This window comes from Herpailurus yagouaroundi, unplaced genomic scaffold (assembly GCF_014898765.1).
Source record: "Herpailurus yagouaroundi ecotype Mexico unplaced genomic scaffold, PumYag 166, whole genome shotgun sequence".
Classification (NCBI taxonomy): domain Eukaryota; kingdom Metazoa; phylum Chordata; class Mammalia; order Carnivora; family Felidae; genus Herpailurus; species Herpailurus yagouaroundi.
The window spans coordinates 8466214-8488237 of record NW_024412407.1 but is presented as its reverse complement, the minus strand read 5'-3'; the positions used below and the strand labels follow the sequence as shown (position 1 = coordinate 8488237).

General features: G+C 39.6%; 1 protein-coding gene and 1 pseudogene across 4 annotated transcripts in view; both read right to left on the bottom strand.

Moving 5' to 3' along the window:
- SCAF11 (SR-related CTD associated factor 11) overlaps nucleotides 1–11798 on the bottom strand; it is a 71893-nt gene extending 60095 nt beyond the window's left edge. For all 4 annotated transcript variants that reach the window (XM_040488359.1, XM_040488361.1, XM_040488360.1 and 1 more), the window contains exon 1: nucleotides 11688–11798. The gene's annotated coding sequence lies outside the window, so the exon portion shown is untranslated. The remainder of the gene's footprint in view (nucleotides 1–11687) is intronic.
- A 9382-nt stretch (nucleotides 11799–21180) lies between these two features.
- Nucleotides 21181–21787, bottom strand: LOC121039017 (60S ribosomal protein L13a-like; annotated as a pseudogene).
- Nucleotides 21788–22024: the final 237 nt, after the last annotated feature.

The following is a 22024-nucleotide window of genomic DNA, read 5'->3' as shown; positions in this document are numbered from 1 at the left end:
TACCCTCTCACAAGCAGAACAGCCAAGAGAAGAAAGGCATCCTGGATGGAAGTACAGGAAGCAGAGGAAGAACTGGTATCTTTTTATCTTTTTTTCTAATCCAAAACAGAAACACTGTCAATTATATTTTTAACTTAATCCTTGTCCTATGTTAGAAAGACTCCCGACCCAAAACAGCAATCTTGGTCAACCCACATCCCAAAAACATATATACAGCACAGGGAACACCTGCAAATAAAGAAACAAATCCTAAGAATTAAAGAACAGGAATTAATGACAATAAGTGACTGCATACGAATGCTTGTTGCAGAAGAATGGAAATGGGATTTCATCTATGACAACAGGGAAAAAAGGGACAATGTTCAAAACACTGCTTCTAAAATACTCCTCTGTTCTGTTTAAACAAAATTTTACCAACCTTACTTACATTATAGTTTCAACTCCAGAAATTAGTCTCTAATTTGTACAGATGCTAAATGTCTTGAGGAACTCTTTGGTTCCTCAAGAATTGTCACTCTCTAATACTTTCTAAATTGGTACAAATTGCTATAGTGAAACAAGTATTGAAAAAAAAAAAGCAATTGTTTGTGTAGTAAGCAAGACATTCACTCTCTCTTTACTCCAGCTCTGCCTATTATCTGAACTTCTTAAACTTGTTAGGTAGTTATCTCAGATAAATACCATTTCATGTTACATAGGTATATAATCAATGTATTCTCAAATGAATATTTCACACATAACAAGGCATTACACAATCCTACTTCTATAAAACATTACTATTCTAATCTGGAAATACATGACTTACAATGAAAACTTACTTTAAAAATAAAAAAAGAAAGAACATTCTTTTACATTCACATCAGGCGTGGGCAAATATTGGGCTTCTTTCCTAATGTAATTTTATTATAAATGCTTCAAATGCCCCAGGAGCTGGACTTCTGGGTATGTTTTCCATACTATTTCTAGCTATTACATTCTGACATTTCCTAAGTTATCTCATTTAGCCTTTACAATATTTTGCAAAGACATCTCCATCTTATATACAATGAAATTCAGTAACTTGTCTAAGGTCACAAAGTCAGTTATAAGTAGTAGGATTGGAATTCACTAGCCCTTTGTCGGAAAAGAAAACAGATCTTAATCCAAGTCACTAGATATTAAAAGTATTAACACTTAAGTAATAAATGGAAGACAGAAGTTCTCAGGAGAGAAACAGTAGCTATAAAAAAATAGAGAAACAGGGGCGCCTGGGTGGCTCAGTCGGTTAAGCCTCCAACTTCAGCTCAGGTCATGATCTCTGTGCTGATGGCTCAGAGACTGGAGCCTGCTTTGGATTCTGATTCCATCTCCCTCTGCCCCTCTCCTGCTCAAGCTCTGTCTCTCTCTCAAACATAAATAAACATTAAAAAAAAAATTAAACTTAAAAAAATAGAGAAACAAATGGAAATTTTAGAAATGAAAAATACAGTATCTGAAATAAGATTTCAACAACAGACTGGAAATATAAAAGAATGAGTCAGTAAATGTGAGAAAGAAATGATCTAATCTGAAGAACAGAGAAGTGAAAGAGTGAAAGAAAATGAAGAGTCTTGGGGTCCTCTGGACAACATTCAAAGTTCTATTTTTGCCATTTGAGTTCTAGAAAAATAAGAGAAGGAGACCGGTACATAAACAAATTTTTGCAGAAATAATTTCCAAAACCTTCCCAAATTTCAAAATTCACAAATTTTAGGACATACCGAATAGGATTAACTCAAAAGAAAGATAAACATGCTCAGACAAATCATAATCAACTGCAAAAAAGTAAAGGTAAAAGAAAAAAATATATATTTAAAATAGAGAAACAGCATACAGAGGAAATTGATGATTCAAATTACTGCAAACTTCTCATCAGAAACAATGGGATCCAAGAAGCCGGACATGTTTAGTGCTAAAGAATTGTCAACCCAGAATTCTATATCTAATAAAGAAATCTATCAGAAATGAAAGTGGAAAGTTTTCAGTTAAGAAAAACAAAGAAAAAGCAAGGCTATTTTAAAACATATACTAAAGGAAATTCTTCAAGCTGAGGAGAAATGAGAGAAACTTGAAATTTCGTTAACAAAGAACAAGAAAATAGTCAAGAGCTAAAATAAGAGACTACTTTTCTCCTCTTAAGTTCTTTAAAAAACATATGATTACTGAAAGCAAAAATTACATTACTGTCTGGTGGATTTTCATTCCATATACAAGTAATCATACAACAACTTTAACATAAAGGTCACTGGGGAAGTTGTCCGGCTTCTACATTCATTTTAAGTGGTAAAAATATTAACTCCACATAGATTGTGAATGTCTCAGTATACATATTATAATCCCTAGAGCAGCACTGTTCAACAGAAATACAATGTGAGCCACATATGTAATTTAAAATTTTCTAGTAGCCATATTTTAAAAGTTAAAATATCAATCTAGTATATTTTATTAACCCAATATGTTTAAATATTAACATCCAACATGTAACCAGTAAAAAAAAAAAAACTTATTAAATGAGACACTGTGTATTCTTTTTGTGGTAGTAAGTCTTTGAAATCTGGTGTGTATTTTACATTTACAGCCTATGTCTCCATTCAAACTGGCCACATTTCTAGTTGTCAAGAGTAAGCCTAAAGCAACCACTAAAACATAATTTAAAGAGATACAGTCAGAAGGTCAATAGATGAATTTAAAGTAGAATATTAAATATATTCACATAATTGAAAAAAGGGCAGGAAATGGGGAACAAAATGGTATATATCAATAATTATATGTAAATAACCTAAACACACTAAATAAAAGATCATCAGATTAGATTTTACAAAAACACTGAATTACATACTGTCTACTAGAAACTCAATTTTTTTTTTAATTTTCTATTTGAGTATAGTTGACACACAATGTTACATTAGTTTCACGTGTACAACAGTGATTCAACTTCTCTACATGTTATGCTATGCTCACCCCAAGTATAGTTACTATCTGTCACCATACAATGCTATTAGAATATTACTATGTTCTCTATGCTGTGCCTCTTATTCCTGTGATTTACTCATTCCATAACTGAAAGCCCATATCTCCCACTCCCCTTTATCCATTTTACCTATCCTCCCACACTCCCCTTCCCTCTGGCAACCATCAGTTTGTTCTCTATATTTATAGGTCTGATTCTGCTTTTTAAGAAACTCACTTTAAATACAAAGACATAGGTCAAAATGAAAGAATGGAAAAAGATATACCATAGCAGTAGTCAAAGAAAGTTGGAGTGACTATACTAATATAAAATATATTTTAAATTTCTCTTAAGGGCTTGATTGGCTTTGTTTCTCCTTCATTCAATTTTAGTTTCATCTACTTCTGTAGCAGTTTTGAAAAAATAAAGCTATTTTCTGTTTCATGCATCTCCCTCATATTCCTCATATTGACATCTAAGTAACTGCACATGTACAACAGTTCCTAAAGAAATATGGCCTTAATGCATTAAAGCTGTCCTATCTGAAGGCTCTTCTATGATAAGATTTTCAGGTGAATGATAGCTTACAAATTTTGTAAGTTATTAATATTTATTCCCATTAGAACAATAATTTAAAGAAACAATTTTCTTGACAGGTGATCTAAGCATACAAAATAGTGTTACAAGTATATTTACCTTAACAGATCATTTATCATTTGTAAGCTGTTTCACTGATCCCAGAGAATTTTCAAGGCAGTGTTGCTGTGGATGCTCTCTTTACTATTTATATTTGTTTTTGCTTACTTTAAGCTGCTGAACTACTACTTTGGCCAGGGTATTGAACCTGGCATTGGAATACAAAGACAGATAAAGATACTATACCCCTTCCTGCTGCAAAAAGTAGAGCTGGAGAAATAGGATACAAAAGATGAACAACAGAATAGCATATGCTAAGTGCCAAATGTGAGCTACAGGCATTTTTCAGGACTCATTTAGTTAGAAAGAACTCATTTAGGACAGCAATAGGAGATAAGGGTAAAGAATAATCATGGGCCAGAATGTAAATGGACTTAAAAGTTTAAGTCCAAGGCAGGACTTAAATTTTGTTTTGTAAAAAGCGAAAATCACTAAGGAAAAGTACACCTCTATCCCATTTATCTATTTTGACATGTTTAAAATGGGGGTTTTGAAAATAATGCAGCAGCAGGAAGTGGAAGAAGAAAGAAATATATGGAAAAGTACTTAGGAAAAAAATGGAAGAATACTGGGGAGCAATAAAGTAGGCCTGATTAGGAATAAGCCCCTCAAGGGCAAAGGCCATGTTTCATTCCCAGACCTAAGAGACACATAGATATCAACAAACCTGGATCACAAGATTATCGGTAGGGAAAATGCTCTTCCAGCAATAAACTGTGACCTGTCTTTGCACATTTAATACTCAAATACCAAACCTCAGTACATTTTAAAAATTAAAACCACCTGATATATCTTTGCACATTTAACCCTCAAAATACCATACTACAGTACATTTAAAATTTTTAAACACCACCAACATTGAACGTTAGTAACACTGCATTAAAAAGGTTTGAAAATCACTAAGTGGAGTTAACTTAAGGGTATAAAACAACAGAGATGGAGATAGCTACTATTACCACTAGACGTAGGCAAATGTTACTTAAAAATTAAAATAGGTGAGGACACTATTAAGTCACCAATAAAAGGTGACAATCAGTATATGGGACAACTAGAATGCAAAGCTAGGTCGAATGGACTATTTATTTTATGTTTATATTTACTCTGATGTCTATTTATTTTTGAAAAAGAGACAGAGCGTGAGTGGGGGAGGGGCAGAGAGAGAGGAAGACCCAGAATCTGAAGCAGGCTCCAGGCTCTGAGCTGTCAGCACAGAGCCTGATGCAGGGCTTGAACTCACAGACCATGAGACCATGACCTGAGCCAAAGTTTGACACTTAACTGTGACACCCAGGCACCCCTCCAAAGAACTATTTTCACTTTACTGTCAAAATTACGTTAAGAAGACTCCCCTAAAAGTACATCTGAGAACTCTCGGATAAAAGGGAAAATAAGGAGGAAGATTAGTCTTATCGCTAACAGAGATGTGAGAGTCTCAAGAGGGTTTAAATTTTAAAGTGAGAACATATCTGGGGCGCCTGGGTGGCTCAGTCGGTTAAGCGTCCGACTTCAGCCAGGTCACGATCTCACGGTCCGTGAGTTCAAGCCCCGCGTCAGGCTCTGGGCTGATGGCTCGGAGCCTGGAGCCTGCTTCCGATTCTGTGTCTCCCTCTCTCTCTGCCCCTCCCCCGTTCATGCTCTGTCTCTCTCTGTCCCAAAAATAAATAAATGTTAAAAAAATTAAAAAAAAAATAATAAAGTGAGAACATATCTGATCATAATTTTCATTAAAAGTTTTGGTGTGACAATCTTTTACAGAAACATTAAGTACAATCTTTAAGAAACATATCTGTATGTTGGTTTTCTCCCTGGAGGTGTTGGAGTCCACATTAATGAGCAAGGTGTCCATATGTAGGATGGTGAGGGAACCCAGAGTGAGGTACTAGATAGAAGTCAAGCAGAATGGTGACATCCTCAGTATGAACTATCTGAGGAGCCTAAAGTGAGGAATGCATCTTGGCACAAGAAATCAGAGCCTAAGAAGAGTGAAAATGATATTCACAGGAGAGAAAGCAGCAGTGGCAACAGAAGTTTGGCTACATTTTGGTGACTGATCCCAAGGATATTGGGAATCAGGTTTCTCCTTGTAAGAGAAGAGAGTTATAAATTTGGAAAGGGAGAAAACGAGAACAAACGCTAGAAAACAAACACGTTTTGAAATTGGAAAAATTGGTACCAGCTCATGGTTTTCTATATATAGACACAGAAATACATACATCACCCAAATCTAGGTTTTCTAAATACCTTTCACTGAAAGAAACCACTCCTTGGAGAAACAGCTGATTCTATGGCTACAGCAGGGAAAGTATGTACAAGGTGAACCTGGGACATTTTCTTGCATCAAACGGTAAGAAGTGCTCAAAGCAAGTCAAAACACAGAAATTAGCTGGAAGGGGCTTTCAGTGGCCAAACTGGGACATTTTGAGAATAAATAGCAAATGTGATAAAGATTTATAAAGTTTCAAAATACTTCTCCACAAAATACTTATTAATTACTAAGGGGGGGGGAAACTTTAGTGAAGAAGCTTGGGAGAATTCATCTAACTCAAGTGATCAAAGTGTACATCATCAGCGATGGCACAAACTGAAATCGTATGCCACAGGATAGGATGCAATAAGAACACACAACATCACTACTGAGACACTCCTGCCAAAAAACACAATTTGAATCCAACCATGAGGAAATATCAGGCAAATCTAAATCGAGGGACATCTAACAACAAAACTAACCTGTAATCTCTTGAAGTGTCAAGGTTATGAAAATCAAGAAAAATCTGAGGGATTGTTCTAAGTTGAAGGAGTATAAAAAGACATTACAATTAAATGCAATACAGAATTCTGAACTGGATCCTCCTGTTTACAAATGAAATTACTGTGGAAACTGACAAAACCTGAGCAAGGTCTGAGAGTTAGATTGTAGTAATATAGTGATGTTAATCTCCTTATTTTGATATATTTTATGTAAAAGAAAGTCTTTATCTTTGGGGTGATGAGAAGGCATCTGCAGCTTACTCTCAAATGGCTAAAGGTTTTAAAAAAACTTCTTTGTATTGTACTTGGGACTTAAGCAGGCTGGGTGTCTGCAACTTAATGGTTCAGAGGAAGAAAGTTCTTTGTATTCTACTTGGAACTTTTCTGAAAGTTTGAGATTGTTTTAAAAAAAGAAAAAGATTATCTACAATATTCATTTATAGTACCTAAAATTAGCATATAAGTAAAATGGTACTTATGAAGTACCTCCAAATGAAGAATATGTGTTTGCACCTCTTCTTATTGTAAGTAAAGACTCTGCTTTATTATTTATGGGATTCTCAATGACCCACTATATATACCCACTGTCGAATACAGTAACCATTATTTTGTTCCTCGGTCCCACTGGCCATATTTCAAATGCTCAACAGCCACATTAGCTACTGTATTGGCAGCAGACACACAGTATTTCTATCATCACAGAAAAGTCTACTACTAGACAGCACTGACCTAGAGTTTGAGAGGCCAACTAATATAATGAGTAACTAAAGGCCCAAGAGTCAGATGGAGTGGAGTATTTCTTAGCAAGTCATTAAACTTCTCTAGAGCTTCAGACTCCTTTCTGTAAAATGGATTAATACACCCAACATTTCAAGGCTACTGAAAAGATCAAATGAAAATTTATGTAAAATGTCTATAACAGAGTGACTGGCACATAGCAAATATTTGAGAAACATTAGGTATCTTCTGTAATGTGGGCAGATAATTTCTTAACCTTTGATATCAGTACTTTTACATCTAGTCAAGCAATTACAGGAGCATCAGTTTGAAAATAAGAAGCTTAGGGGCGCCTGGGTGGCGCAGTCGGTTAAGCATCCGACTTCAGCCAGGTCACGATCTCGCGGTCTGTGAGTTCGAGCCCCGCGTCGGGCTCTGGGCTGATGGCTCAGAGCCTGGAGCCTGTTTCTGATTCTGTGTCTCCCTCTCTCTCTCTGCCCCTCCCCTGTTCATGCTCTGTCTCTCTCTGTCCCAAAAATAAATAAACGTTGAAAAAAAAAATTAAAAAAAAAAAAAAGAAAATAAGAAGCTTACTATCCGGCTTATTAAAAAGGTCAATGAGCTTCATATTGTTAAATTCAATGAAAAATCTTAAGCTCTTACATTACTCAACTCTCATCAACACTTGACCCTACTGATTACTCTCCCCTTGAAATACTCTCTTCCTTTGGTTTCTACAATACCACACTCAACTCATACTTCTTTGACCTTCACAGTATTCTTTGGGAGCTTACATTCCTTCCTCAAACTTTTTATATTAGGGGCCACTGTGATGACATTCTAGTTATATTCCCTCCCTTAGACAATTGATTCCACCTATAGTTTCAACTACTTATATAAATGACTTCAATTTTCTATTTCCAGCTGATACCTCTCTTCTGAAATTTAGAACCATATTATCTAACTGCCTATAAAAATTTCCATCTGAAAGTTCCAGAGGTTCCTTAAATACAGTATGTCAGAATCAAAAGAACCTTGGTCCTTATGTGGTATCACCTTCCACCCAGCTGTTTACCTCTGAAATTTCTATCTCCCTCACTTTGGATCCATCAACAGAGGCCTGGTGACTACAAATTTCATTCACTTTTGCCCACCTCCAAATCAAGCTATCCTCATCTCTTCTGGACACTACTATAAGAGTCTTAACTAATTTTCCCACATCCACTCTTGCTGCTTCTCCTCCCTTTCAAAACCCATCACCATAATCATAATTCTGCTTTCTGTAACTACCAAAAATAAGTATAATTTGGCTTCTAAACGACAGTATTTTAAACAGTAAGATAGTTATACCACTCTACCCTTAGCTAAGTATTCTTAGTTCCTTCTATACCCTGATAAATCAGTTCCAAGGTCACATTCTGTCATCCTCTACTTTAAAAATATGTCCCCTGATCTGAACGTAAATCATGGATAAAAGTAACTTAGCAGTTTATGCAAAAGACTGCATAAAGTTTCAAACCACAATTACTATTTTTATTGCTTTAATGTCTCCAGCTGAAAGCAGGTTAATCTATTAAATATTTACTAAGCACCTACTATGTGCCAGGCATTGTTCAGGTGTTTGGGGACAAAACAATGACCCAAAGTGACAAATCCCCTGTTCTCACAGAACTTGCATTAAAGCGAAGAAGAAATACAATATATTTAAGATAATAAATTATACAGTATATTAGAAATTGATAAATGCTATGCAGAAAATCTGGCTTAAAAAGTGGTAGGAAACATGGGAAGGTCTGCTGTCTTACAGAGTAGTCAGAGAAAACTCTCAGTAGCATAGTGGAAGGTGACTGGACAAAGTGAGGTAATCAAATCAGAGAGGAAGAAGAGACGCGAAACACTCAGAGCCTGGTAGACCGTAAGTACTATGCATTTTACTATGACTGAGAAGGGAAGCCATTTGAAAAGAGAAGTGACATGATTTGACAAGTTTCATCAGGATCACTCTGGCTGTTGAGTGTTAAACATCATAGGTAAACAGAAGTCATAGTGAGACTTTTGGAAACTCTTTTGCAAGTGAGAGATGATGGTGTTGTTTTTATATTTGTAAAACTTTATGTACCTAAGTACTAGAAAGAACAAAGTCAAGTCACAACTTTAAAAAAAGACAACAATGATAACACAAAGATGAATCTTGGGAACACCAAGATTTTAACTCTGAGCTCTACTCAGTACTAATACCAGTTAGTACAATTCAGATGCAAGATAAGGTGCAAAGCTATTCACTTATTCTTTCGGACAGAGACCATAATTAACAATTTAGGTTTTGAGCCTCTTTATTTCACTGAGCTAGGTAAGTCAAGATCCAATCTACATCACTAAAACACCAGGATAGATGGTGGCAGAGCTTCCCAATGGGAAGTTCCAATGAAAATTATTCTAAGGTTGACTCTTCTTATTACCTCTACATATGCCAGTCTCTTTAGTTAGGTTTTACAACCATCTCTCACTGGTGTACCTAAAAAGTTCAGTAATAAGTCAATGAGTAGTATAATACTGTACTCTCCTCCTACTAAAACATGCTACTAATGGTGAATCAACAACATCATGTAACTGCACTGTTTCATCCTATCTCTAGTTAATAGCACAGCTTTTCAGGAAAAATGCCTAGCCACACTGCCTCGTGCTCAAAAAATAATGCGGAAGCTGAGTGACCCCTGAAAAATTTCGATTTTAACTCATGGACTCCAATAAGAGCACATAAAGATGTATCCCAAAAATCACCGTTAAGATTTTCTCCATGACACGTTTCAGGCAGCATATTTACAAACAATTTTCTATTCTTTTCTACAGTTTTATACCCTCATGACATACTGAACAATGTTTTTGCAGTGAGTACACAAGGAGTAAGCAAACGACCAAATCTTAGCCCACCAAAAATCTTAAAATGTACTCAAATGCTCTGGTAAAAAGGTCACCATCTGAAGTAAAACTGAATGATTATAAACATATTTGCAAGCACTGAAAAATATTACAATGAAAACGCGGCAGCTACAGTAAGAATTACAAATTTAAAAACCCATATTGCATAAACACAATACGAAGTAGATTCAGATTATCCTTAAGAGAATAAAACAAAAAAAAAAAAATCCAAAGACAGTATCAGAATTTCATCTGCCCAATAAAACAACAAAAAAATAAAAGTCCCACAAGCTTTTTACTGCAGCTCTTAACCAATAGCAAAGAGGTGAGATGATTAAGCTAACTGCCAAAGATATAGGAAGAAGAAAGCAATGGTCTGGAAAGAGACTTGATTCTTATCAAAATTTTAATACAATTACCAATAAAATTCAAAAACAGCAATTATTTAAGAATGTTTTGCCTTCAATATTCTGCTGAGGTAAGCAGTCCTATGCTTGAGTTAACTTTTAAAATGAAAATTACATCTATTAATATGCTTTTTCCGTAATTCAATGAAAATTCACAAACTGGGAAAATTTAACATCAGCATCTACCAGCCAAACATTAAAAACTTTTCGATCAGTTTTGCTTAAAGATCTCAGTTCACTGTTGGTATGATAAAAGATGTTAATTAAAACGTAATCCAATATTAATGATAATCACTCAACTCGTAGACGCTGACAGAAATACGCTACAGAAATACGCTGGGGGTATTTTACAATTCACAACATTTGAATCTCTGAGTGTTTTCATCAACTACTTAAACCAGGGGTTTACTTTTAAAACAATTTTTCAAAATGCATATGGGTGCGAAGACAGCCAGCAATCTGTAAGAAACGTCTTTGATGGTTCAAAATTCCTAGGTGAGGCGAGGAGCGACTCATTAAGCTAAGTTTAGATCCGGCCCTTTTGTGGTCAGCCCAGGAAAAGGGTTTAAAAATTGTGGGGGCGGGGGGGGGGAACAGTTCGAAATTCAGGACGTGGGGTAAACGCCGATGCCTAGCAGCACCGGCTCTTCCCCATTCGCGCACTGAGAGGTCACGACGTAGTAAAGTTTGGTTTCACAAGCGGGCTTGGACACTATTGACAAAAGCAAAGTCTTCCAAGTAAAGCGAACTTGGGGGTCGGAGAGCGCCCGGAAGCCCAGCCAGACACGTTTCCACTGCAGGGAGGGGGTGCCTGTGTGGCGACTCGGTCGTGGAACCTCTAGCCTCAACACCCCCCCCCCCCCCCCCGGCCCCCCCCCACCCGGCAGGGGACAAGCTCCGCCGGCTGAAGCGGCGGGGAGGCGGGTAGGCCACAAGGAGGAAATGGGACAGAGTGTCGACTGTGAGGCGGCGGCGGCCGAAGCGGGGCCTCCCTCGCGGGGTAGCGAGAAGGAAGGGGGGCCCTCCCCGCCGCAGCTTCCCCTGCCTCGAGAGGCAGCTCCAACTTTCCTCCAAGCGCAGAACGCCGCCTGGGCCGCGCGCGATTCCGAAACTTTGTCCGCCCTCCTGTCGCCCCGGGCCCGCTCCTCCGCTCTGCGCCGGCCCGTAACAGCCCCCACTTCGCCCGGACAGCCGCCTGAGCCCATCCGCCCCCGGGGTCGGCCCGTGTTTACCTCAGGCCGAGGTCGAGGCGCTTGCTCCGGCGGCGGCGGCGGCGGCCCCACTGCAGGTCCCTAGGTCCCCGTCACGACGCCAAGTTCCCCAACATGGACTCCTTCGTCCGCTTTGAGTTGTTCCGGGGGCCGCTGGAGCGCCGGCTCTACCGGCCGGGTCGAGAGGTGGCGGCGGAGCAAGGAGCGGACCCGGGCTGCGCTGCTCCGCGCGACTTGCGCCACCGCTGCTCCCCCTCCCCCCGCCTTGTCTGGCCTCCTCCCTCCCCTCCCCGCGCCTGCCCTCCCCCTTTCTCCCCCTTCGCTCCGCTCCGCTCAGCCGCGCCGCCACATGTCGGCGCGCTACGGTGACGACGGCGGCAGCAGCACCCGCAGCCCTCTCCCTACTCGCTTGTTGGGCCCTGCGCGTACCGCTGCAGCGCTCAACCGGACCACTGGGGGGCGCTGGCAAACCACCCTTAGCGACGAGGAACGTGGCGGGCGGAGTGACGTCACGCGGCCTGTGAGCGGGAGGGAGGACGGCAGCGAGTGGCGCGGGCTTCTGGGAAACGTCTTCCGCAGGCTGTCATCCTCCCACTCGGCGGACTCTGCGCAGGCGCAGTGTATAAGGCGCTCGAGTTGGCGCTGCTTTGGCGGCGCAGTCGGCTAAGACGCCGTGGACAATGAAGGAAGCCCTTGGGGACCTGGACGTGAGATGGTTTGCGTGGCTTTTGCTACCCTATCTTTCTGGTAATCTGATATTGAAGAATGCTATTATGTTGTTTGGCGGTGGATTGAGTTTTCACCCAGCACCGTTGCCCACGTGAAATACATACATCCTACAGAGAGGTTGAAGTGTCCCTAATTTGTAAACCCAACTCTTTTTTCGTCCTGGCGGGCATTTAAAAAATGCCTAGGGGAAAGGTTCTCCCTGTGGCTCATCGAGCCTAGGATATCCCCTTATCTTAATTCCCACAACGAAAAATTAAAAACTTGATTGTGAATAGAGGACCTCCACTTTGTGGTCAATGACGTGATCATTCAATAATTTGTCGGGACCTGCGACGTGGAACATGTGTGCCTTGTTTATTTCCCGTCGGGTCGTTAGATCTTAGGTTTTACTTCAGAAACACCTTTACACTTTTTCAAAGCCACTGACTTCAACCTCGTAGTTTGGCGTACAGTTTCTGCACGCCCCTGACTGCTCTTCCCGCGCCGGCATCCACCCCTCTTCTTCCAGGTGGCCCTTCCAGTCCGGGGCCCCCGCCGTCGTCCAGCTAACAGCTCCCGCGGGAGGCGGCCAACCTGGTTTACCCCAGGTCCCAGTCACATCCAGCCTTGCGGCTCGCATCTTTCCCTGCTGCCAGCCCCCTTCCCTTTCTGTGCGCAGTGCGCTTCCCTAACCACGCCAAGCCTTGCCCAGAATGACAATCCTCCCCGCTTTCTCGATGCCCCGCCGGCTGGCCACTTCGTCGCCCTCGCCCAAACCAGGCCGGTTGCCGTGTCCTCCCCACCCCCCAGCTCCTCGTACTGTGAGGTCGCTTCTATAGCACCGTCATCCTATGCATCGTGTTCGGTCTGCTCCGTGTCTGCCCCACACTGCCAATGTCTTACCACTTTCACAACAGCTCCTGGCACAGTGCCTGTCACTCGGTAAGAACTTGGTAAATATTGCTGGAGGAATATATGAATAGCAGCCTTGTGTCTGTTTCAAAGTCTTTGGAGTTTTACAATGATACAAGGTTTGGAGATTTTGATGGGCTTCGCTGTTTGAAAAATTTGAGGGAACCATGATCTAGAGGAGTTAAAATGGTTTTTTCTGATGGTAGAACAAAATTTTTATCAAACGCCTTTCCCTGTCACTATTCTACAAGCACTGTAATGAGCCATCCAACAGAATTAGGGTGTAGCTTTGTCACGTACACATGCACATCTTCAACCGAGAGAATGCGACCCCCCCAGGAGTGTAACTTCAGATGGAGACTAATGGGGCAACATTCTTCTGTAGGTATTTTATGAAAATATATTTATTTGTTAAGAAAGCGTTCATCCTTAAGTTTAATTAAAGGTTAAATGATAATATCTGCCAATAGAAAACTATTAAAAAAAAACAATAGCACTATACCATTTCAGCAAAACTAAGCAATATGAATTGGGTTTTTTTTTTCCCCTCCTGGGGCCATTTCCTCTTTATCATTTTATTTTCATCATGATAAGTGTACTCATTAATCCCTACCCACCTCCCCTCTGGTAACAATCAGTGCTCTATACTTAAGAGTCTGTTTCTTGGTTTGTCTCTTTCTCTATGTTCTTTTGTTTTGTGTCTTAAATTCTACATTTGAATGATATCAAATGGTCTGTCTTTCTCTGACATTTCATTCTTTTTTATGGTTGAATAATATTCCATCGTACATATATATACCACACTTTCTTTATCCACTCATCCAGCAGTGGACACTTAGGCTACTTCCATAGTTTGGCAATGGTAATGATGCTGCAGTAAACATAGGGGTGCATTTATCCCTTTAAATTAGTGTTTTTGTATTTTGGGGGTAAATACCCAGTAGTGCAATTCCTGGATCGTAGGGTAGTTCCATTTTTAATTTTTTGAGTAAGCGCCATACTGAACAACATGAATCTTTTGATCTATTTATTCTCTAGCAGATAATTAATTTCCACTTTTTTACAGTTGGCTTCAGGTATTATGTAAGCATGTTTTAAGAGAAAAATGCTCTTAATGCTAATGCATGAGTGGTTTCTACTTTCATGTGCAAACGGAAAAGAGGGTGGTTGTTTGTAATAGGCCATCTCTTGCCTCCCCAGGGAGAAGACTATGTGTATTTCTGTACATGCAGCATCCTCCTAATTATGTTTGCATGTGACAATTTGTTACTCTCTCTGTGGTTCCAATACTTTTTATTTACGATATAATAAAGAGATATGGAGTTTTAAATAAATGATAAACTGTAAAATGCAACAGTAAAGATTGATATACCAACCATCACTGTCAACATTTAAAATTTGATTATAACCATAAATTACAGAAATGATATGCATCATAAAACAACCTTCAACTGAATGCCCAAATGGCTTGTTGTATTTTACCTGGCACTTAAAATATCAAACATGTCCCACAGCAACAGAAACCCATACTGGCATCTTTAAAAATAAAGGGTAATCAGTGTATTGATTTTGACAGAGCATTACCAGAGATAACTGCTATAATTAATTTTACTACTATAAGTTGAATGCAAAATAAAATTGAAATTAAGAAGTAGAATCACTGTGTAAAGACACTGAGTTAAGATGGAAACATGACTCCAATATGGACTCTCACTTGATACCTTTGCAGTTTTGAACAAATTGCCTAAGTTTTTTGGTCCTCAATTTTAAAATCTATTACAGTGGGAATTTTTATTTTAATGATCTCTGTGGCATTTTTATAACAGGAGTGTTTTAATTCCAAGGGTGTACAGTTTAAGATTCTTATAAGGAAAAAAAAAAATATATATATATATACACACACACACACACACACACACACACACACACACTATCTTTGTAGGGAATGAAAAATACATGCCATGGGGAAAAGTTAGTTTACAGGAATTAAAAAAAAAAAAAAAAAAAAAAAAGGCCAAACGGTTTATCCCTGTTTTCACAACTGTGAAGAATTTTAATCAAAATGATACTGATTACCCATTTTCTATGTGGAGTTAAATTTATTTCAGCACTAATCAATTGGGCGTCTACTATGTCAGAGGTGCTGTGAGGTGGTTATAGAATGAATGGCCAGTGTCTCAGAGGTAGTTTAGTGGGTACAGATAAGACAAGTATAAAAACTAAGAAACAATATAAGTGTCATAAAAAGAATAAAAACAAAAGGGCTGGGTGGGAAAGGGAGTGTCAAATGACGGAGAGAATACAAAAAGGACCAAGGACAATTTCATAGAAGACCAAATCTGAGCAAAAACATAGGTATTATTCCATATTGAAAAGTCCAGTTTCTCTCAGGTTGGTCTCCCATTCCCCACAGCACCTCTTACCATTTTTTGCAACTCCCCTCAAGTCTCAACCTCATAGTCACTGCCGCGGAGCCCCTCAACCCTGAGCCCAACAAAAGATCTCACCATAGCCTTTAACTTCCTCCCCTTCTTTCCCTATCCGTACAAAATCTGTCTCTAACTGTCCATATTCACACACACTTGTTTTCCTCCACCACAGAGGAAGTGCTAGGTGTTGCTTAATGCTTAGCCTTCTACTTGTGCTGTAGATCTGTTTTTCCCAGACTCTGGGATTTATAGACCATTAACGTTTCTAACAGTTTAGGAACTGACACAGACAGGGCTGCTAACTTTTTAATGTTGATGAATAACAGTATACATTTTCAAAGTCCTCCCATTTCTTATCACCTGGATTTCCTTTTTAAAACATGCACTTTCAACACTAAAGAACTAAGTTTTTATTAACTGTGCTGTTTATTTGCAATTCCCCGTGCAACAGTGAAGCTATCACAGTCTTGGTACTCTTGGGATTCTGCTCTGAAATGGATCCTCTCCATCCCCTCAGGGCCCACCCTATGGGTTACTCTGTCTTCAATATTTTCAATCTCTTCTTTACCGGAGATTAACTTCTCTTTCTTCTCTCTAAATCTAAAAATGGTTTATATCTAAGACTACTTCCTCATTTCACTTTCTACTCATTTAAAAGGTAATAAGCATTCGTTTTAACAATTCAGACAACACAGAAGTATAACAGTATATTCAGAAGCAAATAAAGAAAAAGATAGTTTTCCTCTCCCCATCCCAATCCTAGATAAAATGAGTGTTAAAAGATTAATGATTTGGGGCACCTGGATGACTCTTAGTTTTGGCTCAGGTCATGATCTCATGGTTCAGTTCATGGGATCAAGCCCCACACGGGGCTCTGCTCTGACACCGTGGAGCCTGCTTGGGATTCTTTCTCTCCCTCTCTCTGCCCTAGCCCCGCATTTTCTCTCACAAAATAAATAAACTTAAAAATATTGTTTCCCTCCATACTTTTCCCAATGGTTATAGAAACACATATAAATAGAAGTTTTGATTTTAATAAATAATGAATCAACATTTTTCTGCACCTTTTTCTTACTGAAGAGTTTATCATGGACACTCTGATCTACCTCATTCTTTTAACTAGCTGCACAATAAACAATGTGCCATAATTTTTTAAGCTATTCCTTTATTAGTAGGTAATGTAGATTTGTCCAGATTTTGTACCATTATAAACAATGCTAGAATGAGTATCCTTATATGTGTATCTCTTTTAAACTGTGCAGTTTCTTTCTACAGAATCAAATCCTTAAAGTGAGATTGTTGAGACAAAAGATATGTGCACATTTTGATAGATACTGCCTGTAGAGGTTATATATGCATTTTGTTTGCTTGTTTTGACACCCAGTATCCATCTCCCCTTTTTCTGGTAACAGCACCTCATTATCTTTAGATGAATTAGTCTTCCTCTATTAATCTGTGGATTTACAAATGGCATGGACTCCTCCATTGGCTTCTCTATTTGGTCAATAAGAGTATAATATCACACTTTATAGGTATAATATTCTATATTTCAGGGATGGGCACATGACTCCATTGAGGCCAATAAGAATTAGATTAGAGACTTTCCTTCTCTGCTATATTGTTGCTATAATGATATAAGCTCTATTTGTGAAGAGAGACCTGTACTGAAAATGATTTTCACTCAGAGGAAGACAGAACTAAGACATGGAAAGAAACTAGATTCTAATGATAACATTCAAGTAGATTCCATCTAGCTATGTCTAGATTTTCAGTTATGTGACTTTGTAAATAACTTTTGCGGGGGGTGAGTTGGGTTTTCTGTTACTTGGGACCAAAGATGTCTCGAGTGAGACACTGCCAGATTACCTCTAGAATTACTGCAGTTCACGTGCCAACCAAAAGGTAAAAGAATGTCTATTTATCCATCTCTTGCCAGGACTGAAGCATGAATCTTAAACTTTTGTCAATGTAATGTGCATTAAATGCTATCTTGCTGTTACTTCAATTAGTGTTTCCCTGAGTACTGATAGGACTGAACTTTTTTTCATGTATTTTTGGGTTGTGTGTATAGCCTTTGTATGTTTTCATACTATTTGTCTTCATCTTTTTCTGGTCTTTTTATAGGATTTTTTTTTGTCAGAGCTCTTAACCCTTGGTGTTCCATATATGTAGGTACTATTTTTTATCATAATCATCTTTTGACTTTGTTCATGGTGGCTTTTGTCATAAGAAAGTCATAATTTTTATACTGTGAAACTTGTCCATTCACTCTTAAACCCACAACAATTAGGCTTATGTCACCACCACTCCATTGAAACTGCTCCTCAAAAAAGTCACCAGTGACCTCATACTTACAAGGTGCAACAAACTATAGTCCTTAGCAAGCAGTTGTTGTCTTGTATTGACTGCCTAGTGTGTACCAGGCTCTCTGCTAGGCATAGGTGGTATAAATAAGATACTGTTCTTGCCCTTAAAGACTTGACAATTTAGTGCAACAGTCAAGCAAATGAAATATTTCAATATGTAATTGATGCTGATGCTGAGTTTGTGTTATGGGCCGAATTGTGTCCCCCAGAGTTCATGTATTTAAGTCGTAATCCCTAGCACTTCAGAATGTAATTGTATTTGGAGACAGGGTCTTTAAAGAGGTGATTAAGTTAAAATAAGGTCCTTAGGGTAGGCCCTAATCCAATATGACTGGTTGCTTATAACAAGAGGAGATTAGGACATAGAGATGTATGCATGCAGAGGGAAAACCATGCAAAGGCAGGAGAAGATGGTCATCTAAGCTAAGGAGAAAGGCCAACATCTTAATCTCAGACTTCTAGCCTCTAGAACTGTGAGAAAATAGACTTCTCTGCTTTAAGCACTCTGTGCTGCGGTACTTTGTTATGGCAGCCCTAGCAAATGAATATATCTGTCTCCACAACATCCCTTCCATCCCTCCCCATCTGTGTGGTTGTAGAAGGCAAAGATTAAAACATACCAACAATTCCAGGAGTGAACTGATTATTTTAAAGCACTCAAGGTAATCCCATACCTCTTGCCAGTAAGTGGCTTAAGAAACCCAGCCTTTGACCAATTTGTGTCTCTGAACCTTGAATTGCTAGTGATTTCTAGAGAAAGATTTTTCCTTATTCTTTAAATAAAGCTACTAAAAGCCTGTTCTCTTTCCATTTGGAATGTGAGGGCTGAGAATATAAACCCTGGAATTACTGCAGCTACTGTCAATGTGAACAAAGCTAGTTCTAGAATAATGCTGATTTTGTGGAAGGCAGAGCAGAGAAATGGAGCAAAACTGGGTTCTTGACACCATTAACCCACTGAATCAAATCAATCCTGATACCTGTGCAGTTATGTGAACCAATAAAGCCCCTTTTTATTTAATAAATTTTGATTTTTTACAAAAGGTCTTAACAGTTATAAGGTACATAGGGAAGGGGAACTTCTCACAGGTCACATTCCCTAGGAAATACACTTTGAGATGAAGGCTCAGGGACAGAAATTTCATTGGGGAGTGCTCTTGGGATCCACCTGTGGAAAGAGTAAAGGAAGTAAGATTGAACAGAGGAAGAAGTTGTGTTGTGATGCAATCCAGCAAAGACCTCAGCCTTTCCACAGAGAGCTCTGAGGACTTTATGCTTACCTCAGTGACCAGTCATTTTTTCTGAGCCCAGAAAAGTAATCTTCTTGAGCTTACTTGAACTTGAAGTAAATTCTGAAGTAGGATTCAGTTGAAATCTATCATCCTCCAATACTTCTAGCAGCAGGTGGAATGATTTCAGTCCTGGATGGGGAGATCTCTGCAGTGTACCATGATATCCATGGCCATCAACCCCTTTATATATATAATACATTCTAGGAGAATCTCTTCCAAAGTTCTATCAGATCTCTTTTCCTGGAGAAATTTATTAGAAAAAGCGTTGGTGGGATTAATTACAGCCCTTAAAGCTGTTCTTGGGGCCATAATTGAGGTTGATCATCTCCTTTCTCTGCCACCCATTCTAGATTCCCCTCACCCTCTGCTTGTCAAGGTAGCTTATTTAGTGCAATGACCTAGACCCTCTTCCCTCAGAGGACTTAGCCATTGATCACCAAGTCCTTCTCAAGTTGTGGCTGTTGCACTTATCCATGTACTACCTAAGTTGGTCAAGTGGAAACCAAGATACCCAAATGGATTACCTGAGTATGAAATGTATTCTTTCCTGTCTCTATTGCATAACAGCTGCCCTACTGAAGATCAGGTTCAATTATACTCTCCTGCTGGTTTCTTGGAATGAAGATCCTAAAGTGACCAGGAGTAGCTGGGGTTTAATGGGACTTTTCCTGAGGTTGCCAAAACCTCTAACCACTGTGGAAAGAAGGTTAAAAATCCCGCAAATGAATCTCTGGTAATCAGTATACAGAAATATTCCTACTTGCATGCTACAGCTACTGCACCCATGTATTCGCCATATTGGGAACCCTGTACCATATAATGAATATCAATTTAGAGTTTACCTTGAGTCCTGGAGGATGATGTCCCTCATCACAAGGTATCCTTTGCAAGCTAGCACCTCAGCTGAATCTTCCACGGGTCATTCCAGTGCTCTATGAGTCTAGCAGTTTGTCTAGATGGTATAGTTTATGAAAAGATCAGTGGATCCCATATACGCACTGCTATACTAATGCCCTGGTCATTGGACCAAACACTTTAAATTCTCAATAGTACTAGCTAAGACACTTAAGCAATAGGTCTAACTTGAAATATGTTTATATTCCAGTCAAGATATATTGATACTACTTCCAGGGTGGAACAAGTCCAGTGTAGACAACTTGCCACCAAGTACCTGGTAGGTCTTCTAAAGGGATGATGTCATATTGTGGGCCAAGTATTGATGGGTCTTTGTTGCTGGAAAGTCAGATATTTGACAGTGACAGTAGATAGATAAGCCTTGGTAAGTGGGAGCCCACGCTATTGGGCCCATGTATAATCTCCATTCCTGTCTCCATTCTTATTGTGTGCCTGTTGTACCAATACTGGTGTAACTAATGGCAGAGACTCAGTGATGTTATCTGGACAAGTTATTGTTTCTTGTTGTTGTTTAGTCCCTCTTCTGTAATGGATGCTCTCTGTTGGGCATTAACATGTGAAACAAAAATCTTCACATCTCATATCCACTTTTATAGATTCATCCGTACGCCTCTTTCCCAGACCCCTTTATCTCTTGTCTTTCTCCCCACAGACTCTGACCAAGCAGACAAGCCTTTTGCCAGCACCCATAAATTTCTACTCAAAGTAAACTATCAGATGCACAAGTCAAAACTCTGCCCACTTAAAGGTATTCTCCTCTCTGCTGTTTTCAGGGCCACTCCTAAGTGGCTGCCTGTGGCACTTGGACATTGGGACGGCCACATTTAGGTCCCCTACATCCTAGGGTACCAATGGAAGAAAGGAAGGCCAAGCCAAGCATGAGAAATAATCTTTATTGGACCCAAACCAGGAGTTCATAGGTCTTGAGGACCTCTTTGTATTTGTCAGTTGTGTTCTCTACATTCTTCTTGGCCTGTTTCTCCTGCCTCATGAACTACCACTTTTTTCTACAATGAGTCTTGGCCGTCTCCTTTCTCTTCTCCTCTAGGGTGGCTATCATGGCCTGTACTTCCAGGAGAACTTGCAAGCCAGGTGCCTCAGGTAGGCAAACTTCTGAGTGGGCTTCAGGTGTACAACCTTAGGGCAGTAAAAACCACCATCCACTTTTTCTTATGAGGTAGGGGTGATGGGACCAGGAGTGGGATCCTGTTAAATACCCTGAGGCAATCCAGGGTGGCTGGACCTTACTTGGCCTTGAGCAGCAAAATGCCTTGTACCGTTCTTTCAACAGATGTAGCTAGGGGACTGGAAGAGGTAGGGCCCACAGGACGAGTTGGTGTTCATGCATTTGTGGAAGAAGAGCCAAGTATTGCAACTTGTTTCTGCAGAAATTTCCAGAAATATGGATGCCCTCACAGTGCATGACCACCAACCTCCTGCCTGGAAGTCTTAGCCATCAGGCTCACTTGACAACACAGGAGATGGCCTTGGCTATCCATGTACCACGACTAGCCCCAACACCATCTTTGGCAGCTGCCTGGGAAAGGCCAGTAACTATTCAATGAAAGATAGTTAAGACTCCAGGGGTGCCTGGGTGGCTCAATCAGTTGAGCATCCAATTCCTGATCTCAGTTCATGATCTCATGGTTTCTGGGTTCAAGCCCCACGCTGGGCTCTGTGGTGAGTGGAGCCTGCTTGGGATTCTCTTTCTCTCCCTCTCTCTCTGCCCCTCTGGT